Source organism: Artibeus jamaicensis, unplaced genomic scaffold (assembly GCF_021234435.1).
Source record: "Artibeus jamaicensis isolate MK-2021 breed Jamaican fruit bat unplaced genomic scaffold, CSHL_Jam_final contig_1526, whole genome shotgun sequence".
Taxonomy (NCBI): Eukaryota; Metazoa; Chordata; class Mammalia; order Chiroptera; family Phyllostomidae; genus Artibeus; species Artibeus jamaicensis.
Genome location: NW_026521297.1, coordinates 1,331,823 through 1,351,947, shown reverse-complemented (window position 1 = coordinate 1,351,947; position 20,125 = coordinate 1,331,823). Strand labels below are relative to the sequence as shown.

The 20,125-nt window shown below is 43.8% G+C and overlaps 1 pseudogene; it reads left to right on the top strand.

Moving 5' to 3' along the window:
• Positions 1-296: 296 nt before the first annotated feature.
• On the top strand, positions 297-1,519 carry LOC119056641 (biogenesis of lysosome-related organelles complex 1 subunit 2-like; annotated as a pseudogene).
• Positions 1,520-20,125: the final 18,606 nt, after the last annotated feature.

Below are 20,125 nucleotides of genomic sequence, written 5' to 3'. Positions count from 1 at the left end.
AGAAGCACTAGCCCCTCCCAACTCCCAGCGGCCCTCCCTACTGAAATCGGGCTCCTTGAAGAATCTGGGACAGACTGAGTTGGGTAGCTCTAGGGCGGGGCCATTTTTCCCTCACCTGCCCAGCTGGGGCAGAACCCTCTCTTCACATGGACAAATGCTGGTCTAGTTAAGCCTGATAAACAATGCTGGCCTCACCCTGATGACAGCCTGAGACCCTGCCCCACCAGATAGATCTGTATTCACCCAAAGGGTGGCAGCTAGACCCTTGGTGTTTGCTGAGTGGCCTTAGACACATCATGGACACTGAGTGTGAACCTGTATCAGTCTGGTAAACACCACTTGCCCCTACCTGGTGACTCCCTGAGGACCTCCCTCATGCAACGCGAGTACCACCAGAGGCGATTTCAGTGACTGAGCCCAGCCAGCAGCTGGAAGGTGGAGGCAGATCAGAAGGTGCCCTGAAACTTTCGCTGACCTGCCCTCAGATCTGGTGCGGGTAAAAGTTGGCCTCGGTGCACAGCTTTTTCCATCCTGCACTCACCCAGACTCAGCAGAGGCAGCCACAAACTGGGGGTCACTGTGTAGCTCCAAACAGGAGTCCCAGAGCCAGTCACAGGCAGCATCTGATATTGGTCTGCCCCCAGAGTCCTTTCTAAAAAGCCCCAGAGCCAGCACACGCAGGGGCCAGCTTCAGACAACATCAGAGGAGGAGCCAATTAGCTTCACAAGTGGCATATCCAAAAGGCATCTCAGCAGGTACCAGACCCTCCTGAGGCAAACTCTGCTTCATGCGGTCAGTAACCACATAGCAGCTTGTACACCGTGGTCACGGTGGATCTTCGCAATCATCCAGCCCAAGGGTGGACCCTACACTTGAACAGGCCAATAGCAGTCAAGACTCAAATACAGAACAGGAAACAGCGTGGGGCAGTGGCCAAAAGTGTCCTGGTGAGCCAACAAGAAGAGCTAGTTAGAGATGACGCCGCCATGGAAACAGCTGAGGAAGCAAAGGAGCCCTCTGAGGCGGACATCACTCAGCTCTGCTGGGACATATTCTCCAAAACAGCAACTTCTGGGACTAAGGAACTGATGGCCACCAGCGAAGACTATAAGCTCTTGGGAAATACAAATAAATGAACCAGCCTGAAGTATCTTGAAATGAATGATATTGCTATAAACATTTGTAGGAGCTTAAAGGACTTAAACCAGAAGAAAGCTGAACTTCGGCCTTTCTGGATCAAATCAATGTTACTGAGGAGCAGGTAGCTGCCCCAGGGCAGGAAGCCTACACACTGGATGCCCTGGCTGGTGTAGTTCAGTGGATTAAGTGCAGTTCCATTCCCAATCAGGGCACATGCCTGGGTTGCAGGCCGGTTCCCAGCAGGGGACTCACGAGAGGCCAGCCACACATTGATGTTTCTCTCCTTCTCTCCCTTCCTTCCTCTCTAAAGATAAATAAATAAAACCTTAAAAAAAAAAAACACTGGAAGCCAAGTACAAGAAGGTGCAGGAGAAATGAAAAGCTTATTCCTGGGGAACGAAGTCTTTTTTTAATGTGGAAGAATGTTTTGTAAGACCTGAATCTGAGGTCGATGAATTGTCAGAACTCCTAGAAATGAAACCATGCCGGCCATCCCAGAAACATCCCACCATTGGAGTTCAGCTGGAGAACTGTGGCTGCTCCTGAGTTTCTCTTGGGGCAGTCTCCCTCAGAAACTCACACTTACCACCTCTTACCTTTTACCTGAATGCTTCATTACGCATTTAGGACACAGAGTCTCTCAAAGTTCAGGATAAGCCTGGGCTTTGCAGTCACATCAAATGAGAGGGCTTATTTTCTCTACATTATTTTCTTAAGTGGCTGGATTTTGAGTCACTGAGCAAATGGTTGGGGTTTTTTTCTATTGATGTTAACATGTGGCTAACAAGACTCTCAATTAAAAAAGGAAAACAAAACAAAACAAAAAACTCAAATATGCCCTTGGCTGGTGTGGCTCAATGGACTGAGTGCCGGCCTGGGAACCAAAGGGTCACCAGTTTGATTCCCAGTCAGGGCACATACGTGGGTTGTGGGCCAGGTCCCCAGTCGGGGGCGCATGAGAGGCAACCACACATTGGTGTTTCTCTCCCTCTCTTTCTCCCTCCTTTCCCCTCTCTCTAAAAATAAATAAATCTTTAAAAACAAAGAAAAAAAAGAAGTACAAATTGGTAGTCATAGAATAGCCACGGAATATAAAGTACAACATAGGCAATAGTCAAATATATTGTGATGACTATGTATGATGTCAGATGGGTGTGAAACTTACCAGGAGGATTACTTAGTAAGTTATGTAATATCTAACCACTGGGTTATACACCTGAAACTAATATAAATATTGTATGTCAAGTATAATTGAAAAATAAAAATTATTTAAAGTAAAAAAATAATAATGAATACAATACAGTTAACTTATAAAAACAATGAAAATCCCTTTTTCTGGTACAGGGGTACATCCATGCTGCCCCCGGTAGCCCAAGGATTAGAAGGGCTGTACTTGGTGAAGGGATCACCACATTTTATAGAAAGCACAGTGTTTCCAAGGCAATCAGGAAAAACTACAACGTCTATACCTTTAGTGAGGATGGGACCTTGTTTGACTGGGGCGATGGAGAAAACACAGCTATCATCAACATCACTAACAGGGGACTTCTGTACTCCTTCGATCTCCCAAAGGCAGTTTGCCCTGAGTCCTTGTCAAAAACAACCCTGTCCTGGCAACATGGCGCCTTATGCTACTTCTAAAGAGGGCACAGCTGGGATTCCCAGCCTATGACTTTATGATGTAAATATGGGGTCATGTTTTGAGGTCTTTCTTTTTTTAAGATTTTATTTATTTCTAAAGAGAGGGGAATAAAGGGAGACAAACATTAAAGTGTGGTTGCTTCTTATACACCCCCAACTAGGGACCTGGCCCACAACCCAGTTATGCACCCTGACCAGGAACTGAACTGGTGATCCTCTGGCTTGCAGACCAGCACCCAACCCACTGAGCCACGCCGGCCAGGGCTTGAGATCTTTTATTTGGAAAACACACACACACACACACGTGGTGTCCTGCCTGCTTAGAAGATGAAACTGTGCTTGAAGTGTTAACAATGAAGTTTACTTCTTTGAAAACATCAGTTTCAATACAATTGCAAATAAATTTCATTTGCAGAAAATTAATGATTTGTGTTATTACCTGGGCCCCAATCATACAAGGGGGCTTTCTACGTTCCAGGAGCTAAGGGTGCACCTTTATTTGCTATCAGTGCCCCAACTTCGATGGGCCTCATGCGACTTTAGCCAATAAGTTTCTTTAAGGCAGGTAAGTGACAATACTATGGTATAAAAAACTACTACTGCTGTGTTGGTGATAGCCAGTACAGAACACAGGGCTACCTACTATGGGGCACAGATTGCAGAATTGTTGGGTCAAAAGGCAGTTTTACTTTTAATTTTTTGAGGAAACTCCATACCATTTTGTACAGTGGCTGTACCAATCTACAATCCCGCCACCATGCACAAGGGTTCCCTTTCCTCCACATCCTTGCCAATACTTGTTTGTTAATTTATTGATCATAGCCATTCTGACAGATGCGAGGTGATATTTCATTGTGGTTTTAATTTGCGTTTCTCTGATGATTAGTGATGTTGAGCATCTTTTCATGTCTGTTGGCCATCTGCATGTCCTCCTTGGAGAAGTGTCTGTTCAGGTCTTTTTTTAATTGGATTGTTTGTTTTATTGGTGTTGAGTTGTATAAGTTCTTCATATATTTTGTATATTAACTTCTTATCAGATGGATCATTGGCAAGTACGTCCTCCCAGTTCAGTGGTCTGCCTTTTCATTTTGTTGATGGTTTCTTTTGCTGTGAAAATAACCATTCTTTTGAGCTCTGAATCTCATAGTTTGCTTGTCTCCATTTTAGTTAGTTCTTTTTCTGGGGCTTTCTCCTGTTCTTTCATTTGGGACACATTTCTTTGTCTCCCCATTTTGTCTGTATCTCCGTGTTCGTTTTTAGGCAGAGCTCTGACATCTCCTGGTCTTGGCAGAGTGCCTGTGTGTAGAAGGGGTCCTGTGGGCCAGTAGCATAGTCTTCCTGGTCACCTGAGCTGGGTGCTCCAGGTGTGACCCTTGTGTGGATTGTCTGTGTCTTCCTGTTGTAGTTGACCCTTGATTGCTGTTTTGAGGGACTGACTCTCATGGTGATTGGTTGTAAGAACTGGCTGTTGTGCTGAGGCTGACCCTACATAGCAGATTTGCTTTCTCGGGTCTCTAGTGCCTTCTGAGCTTGCCCTTTGCATGTGTCATTTGTGGAGATGGTTAGGTGAAGCTCTCATGTGGCTCTGGGGACTCTTGAAAAGTGCAGGCCAAGGTCAGCTGTTGCCTGTGCTCTGCCAGGGGTCACCTGGTCTAAGATACAAAGTGATAAGCAGAAGATTGGCACTTGTGCTGGGCTTGGAGGTGCCTGGAAGAGGCTAAGCTGTGAATTGAGTCCAGCTACTGCTAGTGCTGGATGAGGGGTACTTAGAAAGAGTTATGGGGCCAGATGCTGCTTGTTTGGGAATTGCGAACCTTTGAGAGATTTTAGAAAAGTCCACAGCATGAGCCGAGGCTGGCCGTGTGTATGGAAAAGCCACTAGAAGTGGCTTGGGTGGGCCCGCAAGTTGGATGGGACAGAGTCTCAGGGCAGGGCAAACAGTGTGAGCCAAGTTGATGGAGACTCAGATATGAGTGCACCTGAGCCTGCAGGGAGAGGGTTCAGCAAAGGAACAATGGCTTCTGCCAGTCCTCTTGTCTGAGAGAAAGCTGCCCCTCCAGCCCTCAGCCTGGTGAAGCCAGATGATTCAGTCCCTCCCTCTACGTCCCTGGCCCCTTTCACGCTGCTGTACCAGTGCTGGAGCTCAGAGTTAGACTGAGTGAGTCCACAGGTAGGCCCTTTAAGAGGAATGCCTGGGACTCCAGAAGCCCTCTGTCTCACTCAGCCACAATCCTCACTAGTTATTTTTTTAAATTATTTTTTAAAGATTTTATTTATTTATTTATTTTTAGAGAGGGGAAGGGAGGGAAAAAGAGAGTGAAGGAAATGTCAGTGTGTGGTTGCCTTTCACGCTTCCCTAACCGGGGATCTGGCCCACAACCCAGGCATGTACCCTGACTGGGAATCGGACTGGTGACCCTTTGGTTTGCAGGCTGGCGCTCAATCCATTGAGCCACACCAGCCAGGGCCTCACTGGTTTTTTGTAGCCAGAACTATAGAATCTTTTCTTCCTGGCACTGGAATCCTGGGCTTGGGCGCCTGATCTGGGGCTGTACCTCCTCACTCCTCAGGGGGAGCCTCTGTAGTCAAGATATCCTTTTCAATTTTCAGCTGCTACAGGTGGCATGGGACCAGCCTGTTCCACCTCTCCATCCCTTCTACCAGTGACTTCCTATTTCTTTCCTTAGTTAGAGGATTGCTGCTCAGCCAGAGTTCAGGCAGCTCTGAATGATGGCTGTTCTGTAGTTTAGTTGCAGTTTTGAAGTGGTCACAGGAAGAGGTTGGTTAGTACAGCGTTTACTTACTCCACCATCCTTACTGGAAGCCCCATGTACTTCTCAATCCATTACACGTAGTCAGCAATTCCAGACGAGGTTCACCCAGACCTCAGCCTGGGGTGCTGCAATTTACTGTTCGGAACGTAGGAGAGCAGCCCTACAATGGAGACTCTCCTCACCTCGGAGCTCCCAAGGTCTTGAACCTTCTTAATTTTTTCGTATGATTTCTCTCTCAAATACGTGGCATCTCGTCAGAATCTTTACAATGGCGCTAATGTCCTGCAACACTCAGTACAGCAAGCAACATTTCAAAATCGATCTTGGCATTTGGTTGGCTAGGTGGTAGAGACCCAGTGATGAGGCTCAGTATATGAACGTTCTGGGTGGCCAGAAGGGGCAAATGGGCTTGCTGGCACTGAATGAGAGGTACGAATAATGGATTAGAGGCAGCTAACTGGCACACCCAGAGCAGCTGACTAAGTGAGTGAACCAAGAGGAAAAAAATGGCTTGGGGCTCCCAAGTGTGGGCCACTAGGCCTTGGTATCTCTCTTTGTTGCAGATTCTTTCTGGTTCAAGAGCCGGAAGATAACTCGAGATGAGTCAGTCAAAGTCAGACTGATAATCTCCATTAAATTAAAAAAAATTTGTCCAGGACTTGCCCTAGCTTGTGCAGCTCCAGTGAGCCTGGCCTGTGAACCAAAATGTCACCAGTTCGATTCCCAGTCAGGACACATGCCTGGGTTGTAGGCCAGGTCTCCAGTAGGGGGCACGCAAGAGGCAACCACACATTGATGTTTCCCTCTCTTTCTCTCTCCCTTCCCCCTCTCTAAAAATAAATAAATAAAATATTTTTTAAAAAACTGCTGAGGACTTAAATATGTTGAAATATATGTCAAATAGATAATGATTTGCTCATTTAGGGAAATAATCCTAAAATAGATCACCTACAATATAAATTGTTATGGAAAGAGAAGTGTGTATCTTATTTTGTGGCATTATTATTATTATTATTATTATTATTTTGTGACTTTCTTATGAGAGCACAGATGAGAAGAGAAAAACACTAAGTGCTTCCCACATGGCAGGTGCTATGCTAGGAGGTTTTCAGTGTGACTTCATTTGATCTTCGCAAATATGCTAAGCTGCAAATTGAATGGACTCGCATATGCTCTACATTTCCATACCCTTGAATCTGTGATTCACATGACCATTGATGGCATTTTACACTGACTCAGCCAGACAATGACACAGTTGTGGTTACTTATACATGCACAGACTCGGTTCTCATATTTTTGTACATATTCATGTACACCATCGGTACCTCATGTGCTGAGCACAACTGTCATCTGAAATATAGGCAGACACTGCACTATGATCTGGCTTGTGTGATGTGTGTGAAGAATAGCATGTTACCAGAACAGGATGCTATGAACTGGCAATGAAGTGCACAGCCATGGTTTTAGGGATAGACTGCTGTGCGTGCTTTCTTGCAAATCAACAACCAAGTTCTTCATGGGAATATAAGAAAGCAAGACACTGCTAGTAGATGATGAATATCACATTTCATTTCTGAGATAGATGCAAAAGCATTGCCTCGTACAAGCCAAACAACATAATGGAAGGCAGGGGGAGTTGCCATATCTCTAACAACAGATGAAAGAAAATCCAAAGAAAGGACTGAAGGGACCAGTTTAATCATAACTTGCAGAGGAGATGTCAGCAGCTTAGAATGAAACTAAACTTTGCATGACCAGCCCTGTTGGTGGCACAGAAAACCATGTTTCTGTGAAACAAATGTATAAGAAAGCACAGGCAGCGATTTTGGGTGAAAATGGCTCACAGTGGGCAGCCTCTGGATGTGGAGAAGTTTTAGTAAAGTCTTCATTCAACCTATTTTACGTGTGATTGTATTTCTATATTTGTCTTCCAAGAGTCTCTGTGTAAAAATATTTAAAGCAGCTCTGCTAAGACATATACAAATTCTAAGTGACGAGATCACTGCTTCTTAGTTTCAAGTTATAAAATAATCATGTGTTTTTCAAAAACATCTTGGTTTTAATGAAATAGAATATAACGATATATAATTGTCTATCATAAAATGGATGGCTGGGGTTGGGGGCAGGGAGTGGTGAGGAGAAAATGGAGATGACTACACTTAACAATTTAAAAATATAAACAAACAAACAAACAAACAAAACGTATCAGTGATCATCCCTGCAAGCTGCCCCACACCATAGCGTTAGATGAAAAACATTAACTTATCCATCAATTTGGATCTGGACCACAAACCCAAGCAGCTCCCAAACCTGATTATTATCCCAGCTTCCTCCCCACTCCTAACCACCTCAAAAGAATCTTTGACACACAATTTCATTCTTTCAAACCTGCAGACCTTCTGCCTGTCTGGGAACTTAGTCTGGGAACCCCTCTGTCTTCCCTGAAAACCCTCCTCCCCGGAAGGTCCTGGACTGCCCGGGGCCTCCCTGAACTACCTCCCATGCAGAGAGGGCCCCCAGACCATAACCTGCACCTTTAAACAGACTGAACCCTGGGCTTCTGCCATACCTGTTTGTCCTGCCTGAGGACTCAGGGCTGTTTCTCAGCCCCAGGTTGAGCCCCTTTTCCTTTCTCTCATAGTTTCTGTCTGCATAACAATCATCCTCTTTCAGCATTCAAAGGCAGTCACAGGTCAGGATAAGGAGGGCGGAGGGTGCCCTTGACAATTGTGTGTCTGTTTCTTCTCGGGTGCGCACCACGGTCTCTCCCAGGCAGCCCTGGTGTCTCAGAGCTCTGGCTGTGCCAACTTGCACCTAGGTGTGGGGAGGATGTCTACAGCCCCTTGGAACAATGCTATGATGAGGACCATCTCACCGCTGAACAAAAGTAGCCTGTGAGGTCCCCACAGGCTACTGTGTACTTTCTGGGTGTCGATATGTAACTCAGGGAAGTCATGGCCTTGCTGAAATCTGTGACAGTCCCAGTGTGAGGACAGACACTTCGGTGTCACAATTTGTGACCTGGTTTGGATTTTCGTGGCTTGGGATTGTTGGGTGACTCCCACAACCTCCAGGTAGAAACCCCAACTCCTTAGGTGTCCGGCAAGGTCCCTGGACCCGTCTGCTTTGCCCTTTGCACCTGCCTCTGCAGTGGCGTGGGCCTCCATCCCCCATCCAGCATAGTCCCACCTGTAATTCCCTAGAGGGGGCTCCCCCTGACTCCTGCCATCCCTGCCTGCAACCCTCCACCCTTCCCGGAAACACCTTTACTTCCTCAAGGCTCGGCTCAGGCAGCAAGTCCTTCCACCTTCCTGCCCTGCCCTGCACCCAGTCTCTGGTGGTCATGAGTAAGGACCCTTCTATCCATCCCTGCAGCACTCCTGCTCGGCTCTAGAACTGTAGTTAGTGCAGGTCTGGAGGTGGATGGTGGTGGGAGTGGAAAGAATTTCAAATTTCCAGGATGGAGAAGTATGGGAAAGCTAGGATGAGCTGGCATTTGGTGGGTGATGTGTCAGTGAGTCTGTTCCAGCTGGGTTTTCCCCCTCAGCAGTGTTCAAGGAAAAATGTCCTGACTTAGAAAGGTTCCAAGGCAGTATTCATACTGAAGCTTTAGACATCTAAAGGTATCAACTAGTTAGAACTAGTTCAGGAATATTTTTGAAAAATGTTTTGTGTTTTTTTTTTTTCCACCACGTAACTGTGACTCCTTATGCCCTCCCTTTTTGGCAGCCCAGCCCTTCTGTTGTGAACCATGGGAAATGTTAGAGGATATATAAGTCATAGGATCCAGGTGCCGCAGCTGTTCTGCCATCAATTACTCTGCCATCAACTGCTCTGGAGGGTAACTAAGACCTATGGTGCCCAGGATCTTTGGTAAGGGGGCTCCAGCCCCAAATCTAGCTGATGTGTTATGACACCTGAATATACCTCTTGTGCTTTTAATGTCATATCCTAACAAATGCTGCCTAAACCACGGTCATTAAGATTTTCTCCCTTATTCTCTGCTAAGAGTTGTATAGTTTTAGCTCTTATATTTAGGTCTATGATCAATTCACAGGTACAAGATCTTTGTACAAGGTACGTACCAAGGGATGCCTCTTCCTCTCCCTCTTCTTTTTTTTCTTCCCCTTGTCCTTCTTCTCTTTTTGCATATGGACATCCAGGTTTCCCAGCATCTTTGTTGAAAAGAGAATTCTTCCCGCCTTGTAATTGTCTTAGCACTTTTGTTGAAATTAAATTGACCATAAATGTAAGGGTTTACTTCTGGACTGTCCATTCTATCCACTGATCTATATAGGTATGTGGATATATACTAAGTATATGGATGTATATATTAAATGTCACTACCACCGTGCCTTGACTACTGTATCTTTGTAGTAAGCTTTGACATAGTGGAGTGTCATTTCAACAACTTTGTTCTTCATTTTTAAGATTGCTTTTGGCTGTTTTGGGTCTCTTGCATTTCAATACAAATTTCAGGATCTATTTGTTAACTTCTGAAATCTTCCCATTTGTGAACATGGATGTACTTTAATTTATTTATATATAGTCTTCGATTCTTTTCAGGAATGTTTTGTTTTTAGTGTACAAAGTTTGCACTTTTTAATTTTTTTTACTTTTTAAAAAATATATTTGATTGATTATGCTATTACAGTTGTCCCATTTCCCACCCCCATTTATTCCCCTCTGCCCTGCATCCCCCATCCCACCCACATTTCCCCCTTTAGTTCATGTCCATGGGTCATACATATAAGTTCTTTGGTTTCTCCATTTACTATACTATTTCTAAGCTTCCTTTGTCTATTTTGTACTTACCATTTATGCTTCTTATTCCCTGTGCCTTTCCCCCCATTTCCCACTACCCTACCCCTGCTGATAACCCTCCATGTGATCTCCATTTCCGTGATTCTGTTCCTGTTCTAGATGTTTGCTTATTTTGTTTTAGTTTTTGTTCTTTTTTTTAGATTCAGTTGTTGCTAGCTGTGAGTTTGTTGTCATTTTACTGTTTATAGTTTTAATCTTGTTTTTCTTAGATAAGTCCCTTTAACATTTCATAATAAGGGCTTAGTGATGATGAACTCCTTTAACTTGACCCTATCTGCCCTTCCATTCTAAATGAAAGCTTTGCTGGATAGAGCAATCTTGGATGTAGGTCCTTGCCTGTCATGACTTGGAATACTTCTTTTCAGCCCCTTCTTGCCTGTAAGGTCTCTCTTGAGAAATCCACTGACAGTCTGATGGGAACTCCTTTGTAGGTGACTGTCCCCTTATCTCTTGCTGCTTCTAGGATTCTCTCCTTCATTTTTATCTTGGCTAATGTAGTGATGTTGTGCCTTGGTGTGTTCCTTCTTGGGTCCAACTTCTTTGGGACTCTCTGAGCTTCCTGGATTTCCTGGAAGTCTATTTCCTTTGCCAGATTGGGGAAGTTCTCCTTTATTCTTTGTTCAAATAAGTTTTCCACTGGTGGCCGTTCCTCTTCCCCTTCTGGTACCCCTATAATTTGGATGTTGGAATGTTTAAAGATGTCCTGGAGGTTCCTAAGACTCTCCTCATTTTTTTGAATTCTTGTTTCTTCATCCTTTTCTGTTTGGTCTTTTTTCTTCTCCTTCTGGTCCACTCCTTTGATTTGAGTCCCAGTTTTCTTTCCATCACTATTGGTTTCCTGTGCATTTCCCTTCATTTCAATTAGTTTAGCCTTCATATGTTCCTCTAATTTGTGACTAAAATCAACCAGTTCTGAGAGCATCCTGATCACCAGTGTTTTGAACTGTGCATCTGAAAGTTTGGCTATTTCTTCATTGCTTAGATTTATTGGCTCTGGGGCTCTGAGTTGTTCTTGAGCCATGTTTTGATCTGTTTGTGCCTGTTACATATGAGGAGTGGAGCCTTAGGTGTTCACCAGGGCGGGGTCACCCAGGTCGCTGGTTTGTGACGCTGTATGTGGGGGTGGAGTCAGAGAGGAACAATAGGGGTCCCCTCTGCTGCTTCCAGCTGCTCGCTGGAACCTGCAAGGTCTGTCTCACTGCTCGCTCCTTCACCAGTTTATCTGCGCTTGAATGTGTGACTGAGGTCAGCCCTCAGTGGGTCCACCACCTTTCGCCCTCAGTGGGTCTGCCCGCTACTCCACACCTGGGATCCACCCACCGCTGCTGGCGCACCTGGGTCACGCGCTGGGGTCGGTTTGGTGGATCTTTCCTGCCCGACCCCGCTCTGCTGCTGGTTCTGCCCCTCTTACTGGTTTGGCTGAAGGGTTCCTTGTTGTCAGACTTCCGTATAGTTCAATTTTCTGTGGTTTGACTGTGTTTTTGTTGCTAAAATTTTGTTGTTTTTAAACTTGGTTGTGTGAGAAGGCACAGTGCTTCCACCTATGCCTCCACCTTGGGGGAAGTCCTGCTTAGTTATATTTTTTCTGGAGCTTTGATCTGTTCTTTCATTTGAGCTTTTTTAAAAAAATATTTTATTTGTTTATTTTTAGAGAGAGGGGAAAAGAGGAAGATGGAAACATCAGTGTGTGGTTGCCTCTCCTGCATCCTCTACTGGGGACCTGGCCTACAACCTAGGCATGTGCCCAACTGGGAATTGAACCAGCAACTCTTTGGTTTGCAGGATGGTGCTTAGTCCAGAGCCACACCAGCTAAAGCTAGTTTTCTTATTTGACAGCTTCTTTCCCTAGAATTTATGTTGAAAATATCATTTCTGTTTTGAAAACACGAAAGTCTCTGAATATCCATAGCAATCTTCAGAAAGAACAAAGCTTGAGGAGTCATGTTGCTTGATATCAAACTATAACACAAGGTCATAGTAATCAAGAAAGCATGGTAATGGCATAAAAATAGATACGTATATTAATGGAGTGGAATAGAGAGATCAGAAATAAACCCATAGCCATATGGTCAATTCATTTTCAATAAAGAAGGTGAGAACATGCAATAGGGTAAAGACAGTCCAGTCAATAAGTGACATTGGTAAAATTGGACCAAAAGATATATGCAAAAACAAAATAAATAGACTACATTCTTATACCATATATAAAAATAGTCAAAATGGAAGCCCTGGCTGGTGTAGCTCAGTGGATTGAGTGCGGGCCTGCGAACCAGACATTCGCGGTTCGATTCCCAGTCAGGGCACATGCCTGGGTTTCAGGCCAGTTCCCAGCAGGGGACACACAGAAGGCAACCATACATTGATGTTTCTCTCCTTCTCTCCTTCCCTTCCCCTCTAAAGATAAATAAATAAAATCTTTTAAAAAATAGTCAAAATGGTTTAAACGCTTAAATGTAAAACTCAAAACCATGCAACTCCTAGAAGAAAACATAGGCTATAAAATCCCAAGCATTTCTCTGAGTAACATTTTTTCCTGATATATCAACATTTTTTTGGATATATCTCCTTGAACAAGGAAAACAAAATAAAAAATAAACAGGAACTTCTGTCCAAGTTGGAGGCATAGGTAGATACACTTTGTTTCCTTTTACAACTAAAAGAAGAATAACAACTAATTTAAAAACAATAAAACAACCAGAACTTCCAGAAAATCAAATGATATGAAAGTCCAGTAACCCAGGAGTTAAAGAGAAAACATTCATCCACACTTGTGGGAGGGGTGGAGATAGGCAGCCAGGGCGGTGAGGTCACACAGCAAGGAAGCAGCTGGTGGACCAGGCAGTCCTACATTTGAGGGCATATAATCCGGGAGGAAAAACTGGTGAGTGAGACAGACAGCATGACCCAGGGGTTACGGTGCAAGAAACTAAAGCCTCATAACCTCTGGTATAAAAACCTGTGGGGGTTGTAGTGGAGGGAGAAACTCCCTGTCTCACAAGAGAGTCCACTGGAGGAACACACGAGATCCTAAAATGTACACAAGCCCACCCACCTGGGAACCAGCACCACAAGCGCCCAATTTGCTGGTGGGTAGTGTGGGAAGTAATTGAAAGTGAGGTGTGAGCTGAGCAAGCAGCACTGTTCCCTCTCTGACTCCTCCCCCACAGAGTCACAACATAGCAAAGTGGGTTATGCTGCTATGGTGAACACCTAAGGCTCTGCCCCTTACAATGTAAGAGCTGTGCCAAGACAAAGAAATATGGCCCAAATGAAAGAACAGATCAAAACTCAAGAAAAAGAGCTAAGCAACAAGGAGATAATTGACCTATTAGATGCAGAGTTCAAAACACTGGTAATCAGAATGCTCACAGAACTCAGAGTTTGGACACAAAATGGAAGAAAATATGAAGGCTATGCAAAATGAAATAAAGAAAAATATACAGGAAACCAACAGTGAAGGAAAAGAAATCAGGACTCAAATCAACGATTTGGAACAGAAGGGAGAAATAAACATTCAACTGGAACAGAATGAAGAAATAAGAATTCAAAAAGTATAGAGAGCACTTCCGCCAAGATGGAGGCATAGGTGGAGATGCCTTGCTTTCTCACACAACCAAGTTCAGAGTCAACTAAATATTAGCAACAGAAAACACAACCATAACACAGAAAATTGAACTTTTCGGAAGTCTGATAACAACAAATTCTTCAGCCTGACTGGTAAGAGGGGTGAAACCAGTAGCTGGAGGAGTGGGGTTGCACAGGAAAGCTCGATCAGACAGACTCAGGCACCCAGAACCCAGGCGTGGGGTTGCAACGGGTGGACCTAGTGAGCGACCCAGCGAGTGACCGTGGGGAACCAGTGAGGGAGCAGGGCCGAGATTTGACTGTGGTTTCCCATTCGTGCGCAGATAGACCAGCGAGGGAGCGGGAGGTTAAATGGAACCCAGCAGGCCCCAGCGGCGAGCAACAGCAGAGGGCACCGCCATTTCCCCCGCTCTGACCCCGCCTCCACATACAGCGTCATAACCCATCAACCTGAGTAGCCCTACCCTGGTGAACAACCAAAGTCTCCGCTCTTCACCCAGTGGCAAGAAATAGCATTTCCCCGCTCTGACCACGCCCCCACATACAGCGTCACAACCCAGGGACCTGAGAGTCCAAGGCTCTGCTCCTTATACTTAATGGGCTCGAACAGACCAAAATTGGCTCAAGAAGACCTCAAAGCCCCAGAGCCTATAAATCTAAGCAATGAAGAAATAGCAAAACTCTCAGATGCACAGTTTAAAACACTGGTGATCAGGATCCTCACAGATCTGGTTGATTATAGCCACAAATTAGAGAAACATATGAAGGTGAAACTAATTGAAATGAATGGAATTGCACAGGAAACCAATAGTGATGGAAAGGAAACTGGGACTCAAATCAATGGAGTGGACCAGAAGAAAGCAAATAATTGCCAAACAGAAAAGAGTCAAGAAGCAAGAATTCAAAAAAATGAGGAGAGTCTTAGGAACCTCCAGGACATCTTTAAACGCTCCAACATCCAAATTATAGGGGTACCAGAAGGGGGAAGGAACAGCCACTAGTGGAAAACTTATTTGAACAAAGAATAAAGGAGAATTCCCCCAATCTGGCAAAGGAAATAGACTTCCAGGAAATCCAGGAAGCTCAGAGAGTCCCAAAGAAGTTGGACCCAAGAAGGAACACACCAAGGCACATCATCATTATATTAGCCAAGATTAAAATGAAGGAGAGAATCCTAGAAGCAGCAAGAGATAAGGGGACAGTCACCTACAAAGGAGTTCCCATCAGACTGTCAGCTGCTTTCTCAAAGGAGGCCTTACAGGCAAGAAGGGGCTGGAAAGAAGTATTTCAAGTCATGAAATCCAAAGACCTAAACCAAGATTAGTGTATCCAGCAAAACTTTCATTTAGAATGGAAGGACAGATAAAATGCTTCTCAGATAAGATCAAATTCAAGGAGTTCATCATCACCAAGCCCTTATTATATGAAATGTTAAAGGGACTTATTGAAGAAAAAGAAGTTAAAGAAACATGAACAGTGAAAGGACAGCAAACTCACAGTTATTAACAACCTCGCCTAAAACAAAAGCAAACTAAAAGGACAGCTAGATCAGGAGTGGAAACATAGAAATGAAGATCTCAAGGAGGGTTAGCAACAGGGGAGTGGAAGGAGGAGAAGGGGGGAGAAGGTACAGAAAATAAGTATCATAGATGGTAGATAGAAAATAGATGGGGGGGCAAGAATAGTATGGGAAATATAGAATCTAAAGAACTTGGGACACATGGTCATAAACTAAAGGGGGGGTAATGGAGGAGACAGGGGGTAGGGTGGAGGTGAATGAAGGGGGGGAATAGAACAACTGTAATGGCATAATCAATAAAAAAATTAAATTAAAACAAAACCAAAAAGTATAGAGAGGCTTAGGAACCTCTGGGATAATCAGAAACATTTCAACATCCGTATCATAGAGGTGCCAGAAGGAGAAGAACAACAGCAAGAAATTGAAAACTTATTTGAACAAATAATGAAGGAAAACTTCCCCAATGTGGCAAAGAAAATAGACTTCCAGGAAGTCCAGGAAGCCCAGAGAGTCCCAAAGAAGTTAGGCCTAAAGAACACACCAAGGCACATCATTATTAAGTTACCCAAGGTTAAAGATAAAGAGAGAATCTTAAAAGTAGCAAGAGAAAAGGAGACAGTTACCTACAAAGGAGTTCCCATCAGACTGTCAGCTGATTTCTCAAAAGAAACCTTACTGGCAAGAAGGGGCTGGAAAGAAGTATTCCAAGTCATGAAAGCAAAAACCTACATCCACAATTACTCTATCCCGCAAAGCTTTCATTTAGAATGGAAGAACAGATAAAGTGCTTCCCAGATAAGGTCAAGTGGTCAAGTTCAAGGAGTTCATCATCACCAAACCATTATTATATGAAATGTTAAAGGGACTTATCTAAGAAAAAGATCAAAACTATGAACAGTAAAATGACAACAAACTAACAACTAGCGACAAATGAACCTAAAAGAAAAGAAGAACAATGAAAACAAAAACTAAGCAAAGAACTAGAACAGGAACAGAATCAGAGAAATGGACACCACATGGAGGGATTTCAGTGGGGAGGGAGAAGGAAGGAATAGGTGGGGAAAGGCACAGGGAAGAAGAAGTATAATTGGTAGGCATAAAATAGACAGGAAGAGGTTAAGAATGTTATAGAAAACAGGAGTCAAAGACCTTATATGTACAACCCATGGATATGAATTGGGGGTGGGAGAAGCTGGAGTGTTGTGGGGGCAGGGTGGTGGGGGAATAAAGGGGGAAATATTAGAAAAACTGTAATAACATAATCAATAAAAATACCTAGAAAAAATTAAAAATGAAACTGCCTTATGACCCAGCAATTCCACTTCCAGGGTATATATACAAAGAAACCCAAAACATTAATTCGAAAGAATATTTGTACCTACCCCTATGTTTATTATAGCACTACTTATAATAGCCAAGCTATGGAAGCAACCAAAGTGCCCATTAATAGATGAGTGGGTAAAAAAGTGGTGTTTGCAGATTTATGCACCCGTTCTTCATTTTTCCAGAAAGAAAATATTTACCATCGTTTGCGACTCTGAAGCCTAGAGAAATTTATGTGACCAAAAGTGAATGATTGCAGGTATGATCATAACTAAGGGCTCAGAATCTGGGGTCCTACCCACCATGGCCCAAGAGGGAGTTTGATGCAAGGAACAGCTGGAAGAATAGCAAGTTGAAAAATTACTATCAGCCAGGTTCTGTGGCTGTGCTGGACCTAAAAAACAATCCAGTTCAAGGGGAGAACTTGCCTCCACAGGATTTCCAGTCCAGAGTGGACACGGTCACTGCTGGTGACCCCTGACACTTTCTCTTCAACTTTCTGGTATCAGTGATGTGACCTTTCATGGTGCTGCAATTATCCAAAAATTGCTGGCCTCCACCCTCACTCATGTCAACAGCTTTCAGACTCATTAGGAGATGTCTCCAAAGATGGCATTAAGTACTAATAAAACTCAAGGTGATCCCTGGGTGCATATGGAGTGAGTAGGCGACACAGCTGGCCAGGGCATATCAATGCTGTGTGTTGGGGTTGGGGAGGGAGAGAAAGATCGAGAAAGATCCTATCAGTTCTGTTTCTCTGGGGAACTCGAGCTGATATAGTGCCCATAGAATGTTGCTAGTCTATAGGTATCTATCACTTTTAATCCAAGCTGAAAGTGCTCTCTTAGTACAATTTTTTCTTAAAAATATGAATATTCTAGGGACTTCCGGCCAAGATGGAGGCATAGGTGGAAACACTGTGCCTCCTCACACAATAGATAAGGAGACAGTCACCTACAAAGGAGTTCCCATCAGATTGTCCGCTGATTTCTCAAAAGAGACCTTACAGGCAAGAAGGGGCTAGAAAGAAGTATTCCAAGTCATGAAATCCAAAGACCTACAACCAAGATTGCTCTATCCAGCAAAGCTTTCATTTAGAATGGAAGGGCAGATAAAGTGCTTCTCAGGTAAGGTCAAATTCAAGGAGTTCATCATCACCAAGTCCTTATTATATGAAATGTTAAAGGGACTTATCTAAGAAAAAGAAGATAAAAAATATGAACAGTGAAAGGACAGCAAATTCACAATCATTAACAACCTCACCTAAAACAAAAACAAACTAAGAGGACAGCTAGATTAGGAGCAGAGCCACAAAAATGGAGATCACATGGAGGGTTAGCAACAGGAGAGTAGGAGGAGGAGAAGAGGGAAGAAAATACAGAGAATAAGTAGCATAGACAGTAGGTAGAAAATAGGGGGGAGGGCAAGATTAATGTGGGAAATGTAGATTCTAAAGATCTTGTGACACATGGACATAAACTAAAAGGGGGGAATGGTGGGGGAGGGGTGTGCAGGGTAGAGGGGAATGAAGAGGGGGGAATGGGACAACTGTAATGGCATAATCAATAAAATAAAAAGAAAAAATATGAATATTCTATAAATATTATGGGTAGGAATCACCCATAAAACAAAAACCACATTGCATATCTCTTTAATAGAGGCCCTTGTCTGTACCTGGAAACCCCTTTGTGGTACAATTACCTTGGGATTCTTGGTGCCCTTTAGTTTAATTGGCAGGGAGGTGTGACCTTGGGATACACAGAGGACATCCTGTTTTGCTGAAAGGCTCTATGTCCTGGCATTTCCCTGGATAGTTCTGAGGTGTCACAGAGAACCTCACAGCCTCATCCTGGGTTTGATCTATGCCAGGAATCTGTTTTTTAATGTGAGAATCTTGCCACTTGGAGAGGCAGGAAGTGGGAAACAGCTTTACTTATAGACTCAGCAAATTCTAGCAATTCTGTACATAGCCTCTAATATTTTCTTGAAAACTGGACACTCTGTCTCTCTTTTTTACATCTCATATCCCTCTTCTGATCATATGTAGCTAAAAGAAGCCACAGGGTACATTCAATATTCTGTCTAGAAATATTCCTTTTTAAAGTATATTTTATTGATTATGCTATTACAGTTGTCCCATTTTTTCCTGCCCTTTATCCCCCTCTGCCTGGTACCCCCATTCCCTCCAGCACTGCCCCCCCTTTAGCTCAAGAACATGATGTGACCTTGTTTGACCTTGCCTGGGAAGCGACACAACACTATTTCTGCCACATTTGGGGGGCAGCGAGTCATTAGGGCTGACCCAGCATCAGAGGCAGGGGAGTCAGGCTCCACCTGTCGTTGGGGGAGGGGCAAGGTCATGCTGCAGAAGAGAATGGGAGAGTAAATACACTGTTCACCTTTGAAAAACACCGTCTAATAAACACACAAAAGTAGCACTTCTCCCTTTGCCCTGAAGTTCTCCCACGATGTGTCTACCATCTACATCTTCACTCAGTCTTGCCTATGTGTTTCACAGAGATTACTGGGCATGAAAGACTCCAATTGGTATTGGTAAGCCCCATATTGCAATCAGAGTTTACTTAATAGAGGGAGGAACCAAGGTTCCCAAGTATTTATCTATCAAATCTTGGGACTGGAAGTGGTTATCTATTCAAGGGCAGAAACTGTAGGTCAGCAGATTGGAAGTTTCTGATAGATCCATGCATATCAGGATAAACTGGTTTACTCACATCATTGTGCTCTGTAACATTCATGCAAGCCCTCATACCTCACTCCACTGTCACCATGGGAAAATTCCTCTCAGGGAACACAAAAGAAGGCTAGTTTCAGGTTGTGCAAGGCTCAATCCTGTTAGCACATTAGCAGAGCTTCCCTCTGATTAAGATCAATGCCCAGAATCACACTAATTAGCCAAAAGATCCCATGATAAAAGAAAGTTTCACCTGTGTGAACACAGACACTGTGTGTATTTTACAGGTAAATGAGGAGATTCAGCCTCACAGTGCATTGCAACTTGGTCTAGTTTACACAGACAAGTGGGAATTTGTTTGCTTCGAGAGTTGTACCCATGCCCTCTTTCTTTTTTTTTTCTGAGAATGCTTCATGTTGAAGCATAAAGAAAGGCCAAAAAAGTTATCAAAATCTTGGTTTATTTTAAATATTCACATTTTAAAAATTTATATGATTAGCACAACAAATATCCCAAAATACTGAGAGCTGTTTAAAGGGTTTATGAAATTATAATAACAGTACTCTTCTGGGGGAATTGGATGGTCATGGGACTAGTGCACAGTTGTAGGATGGATGTGGGCCATC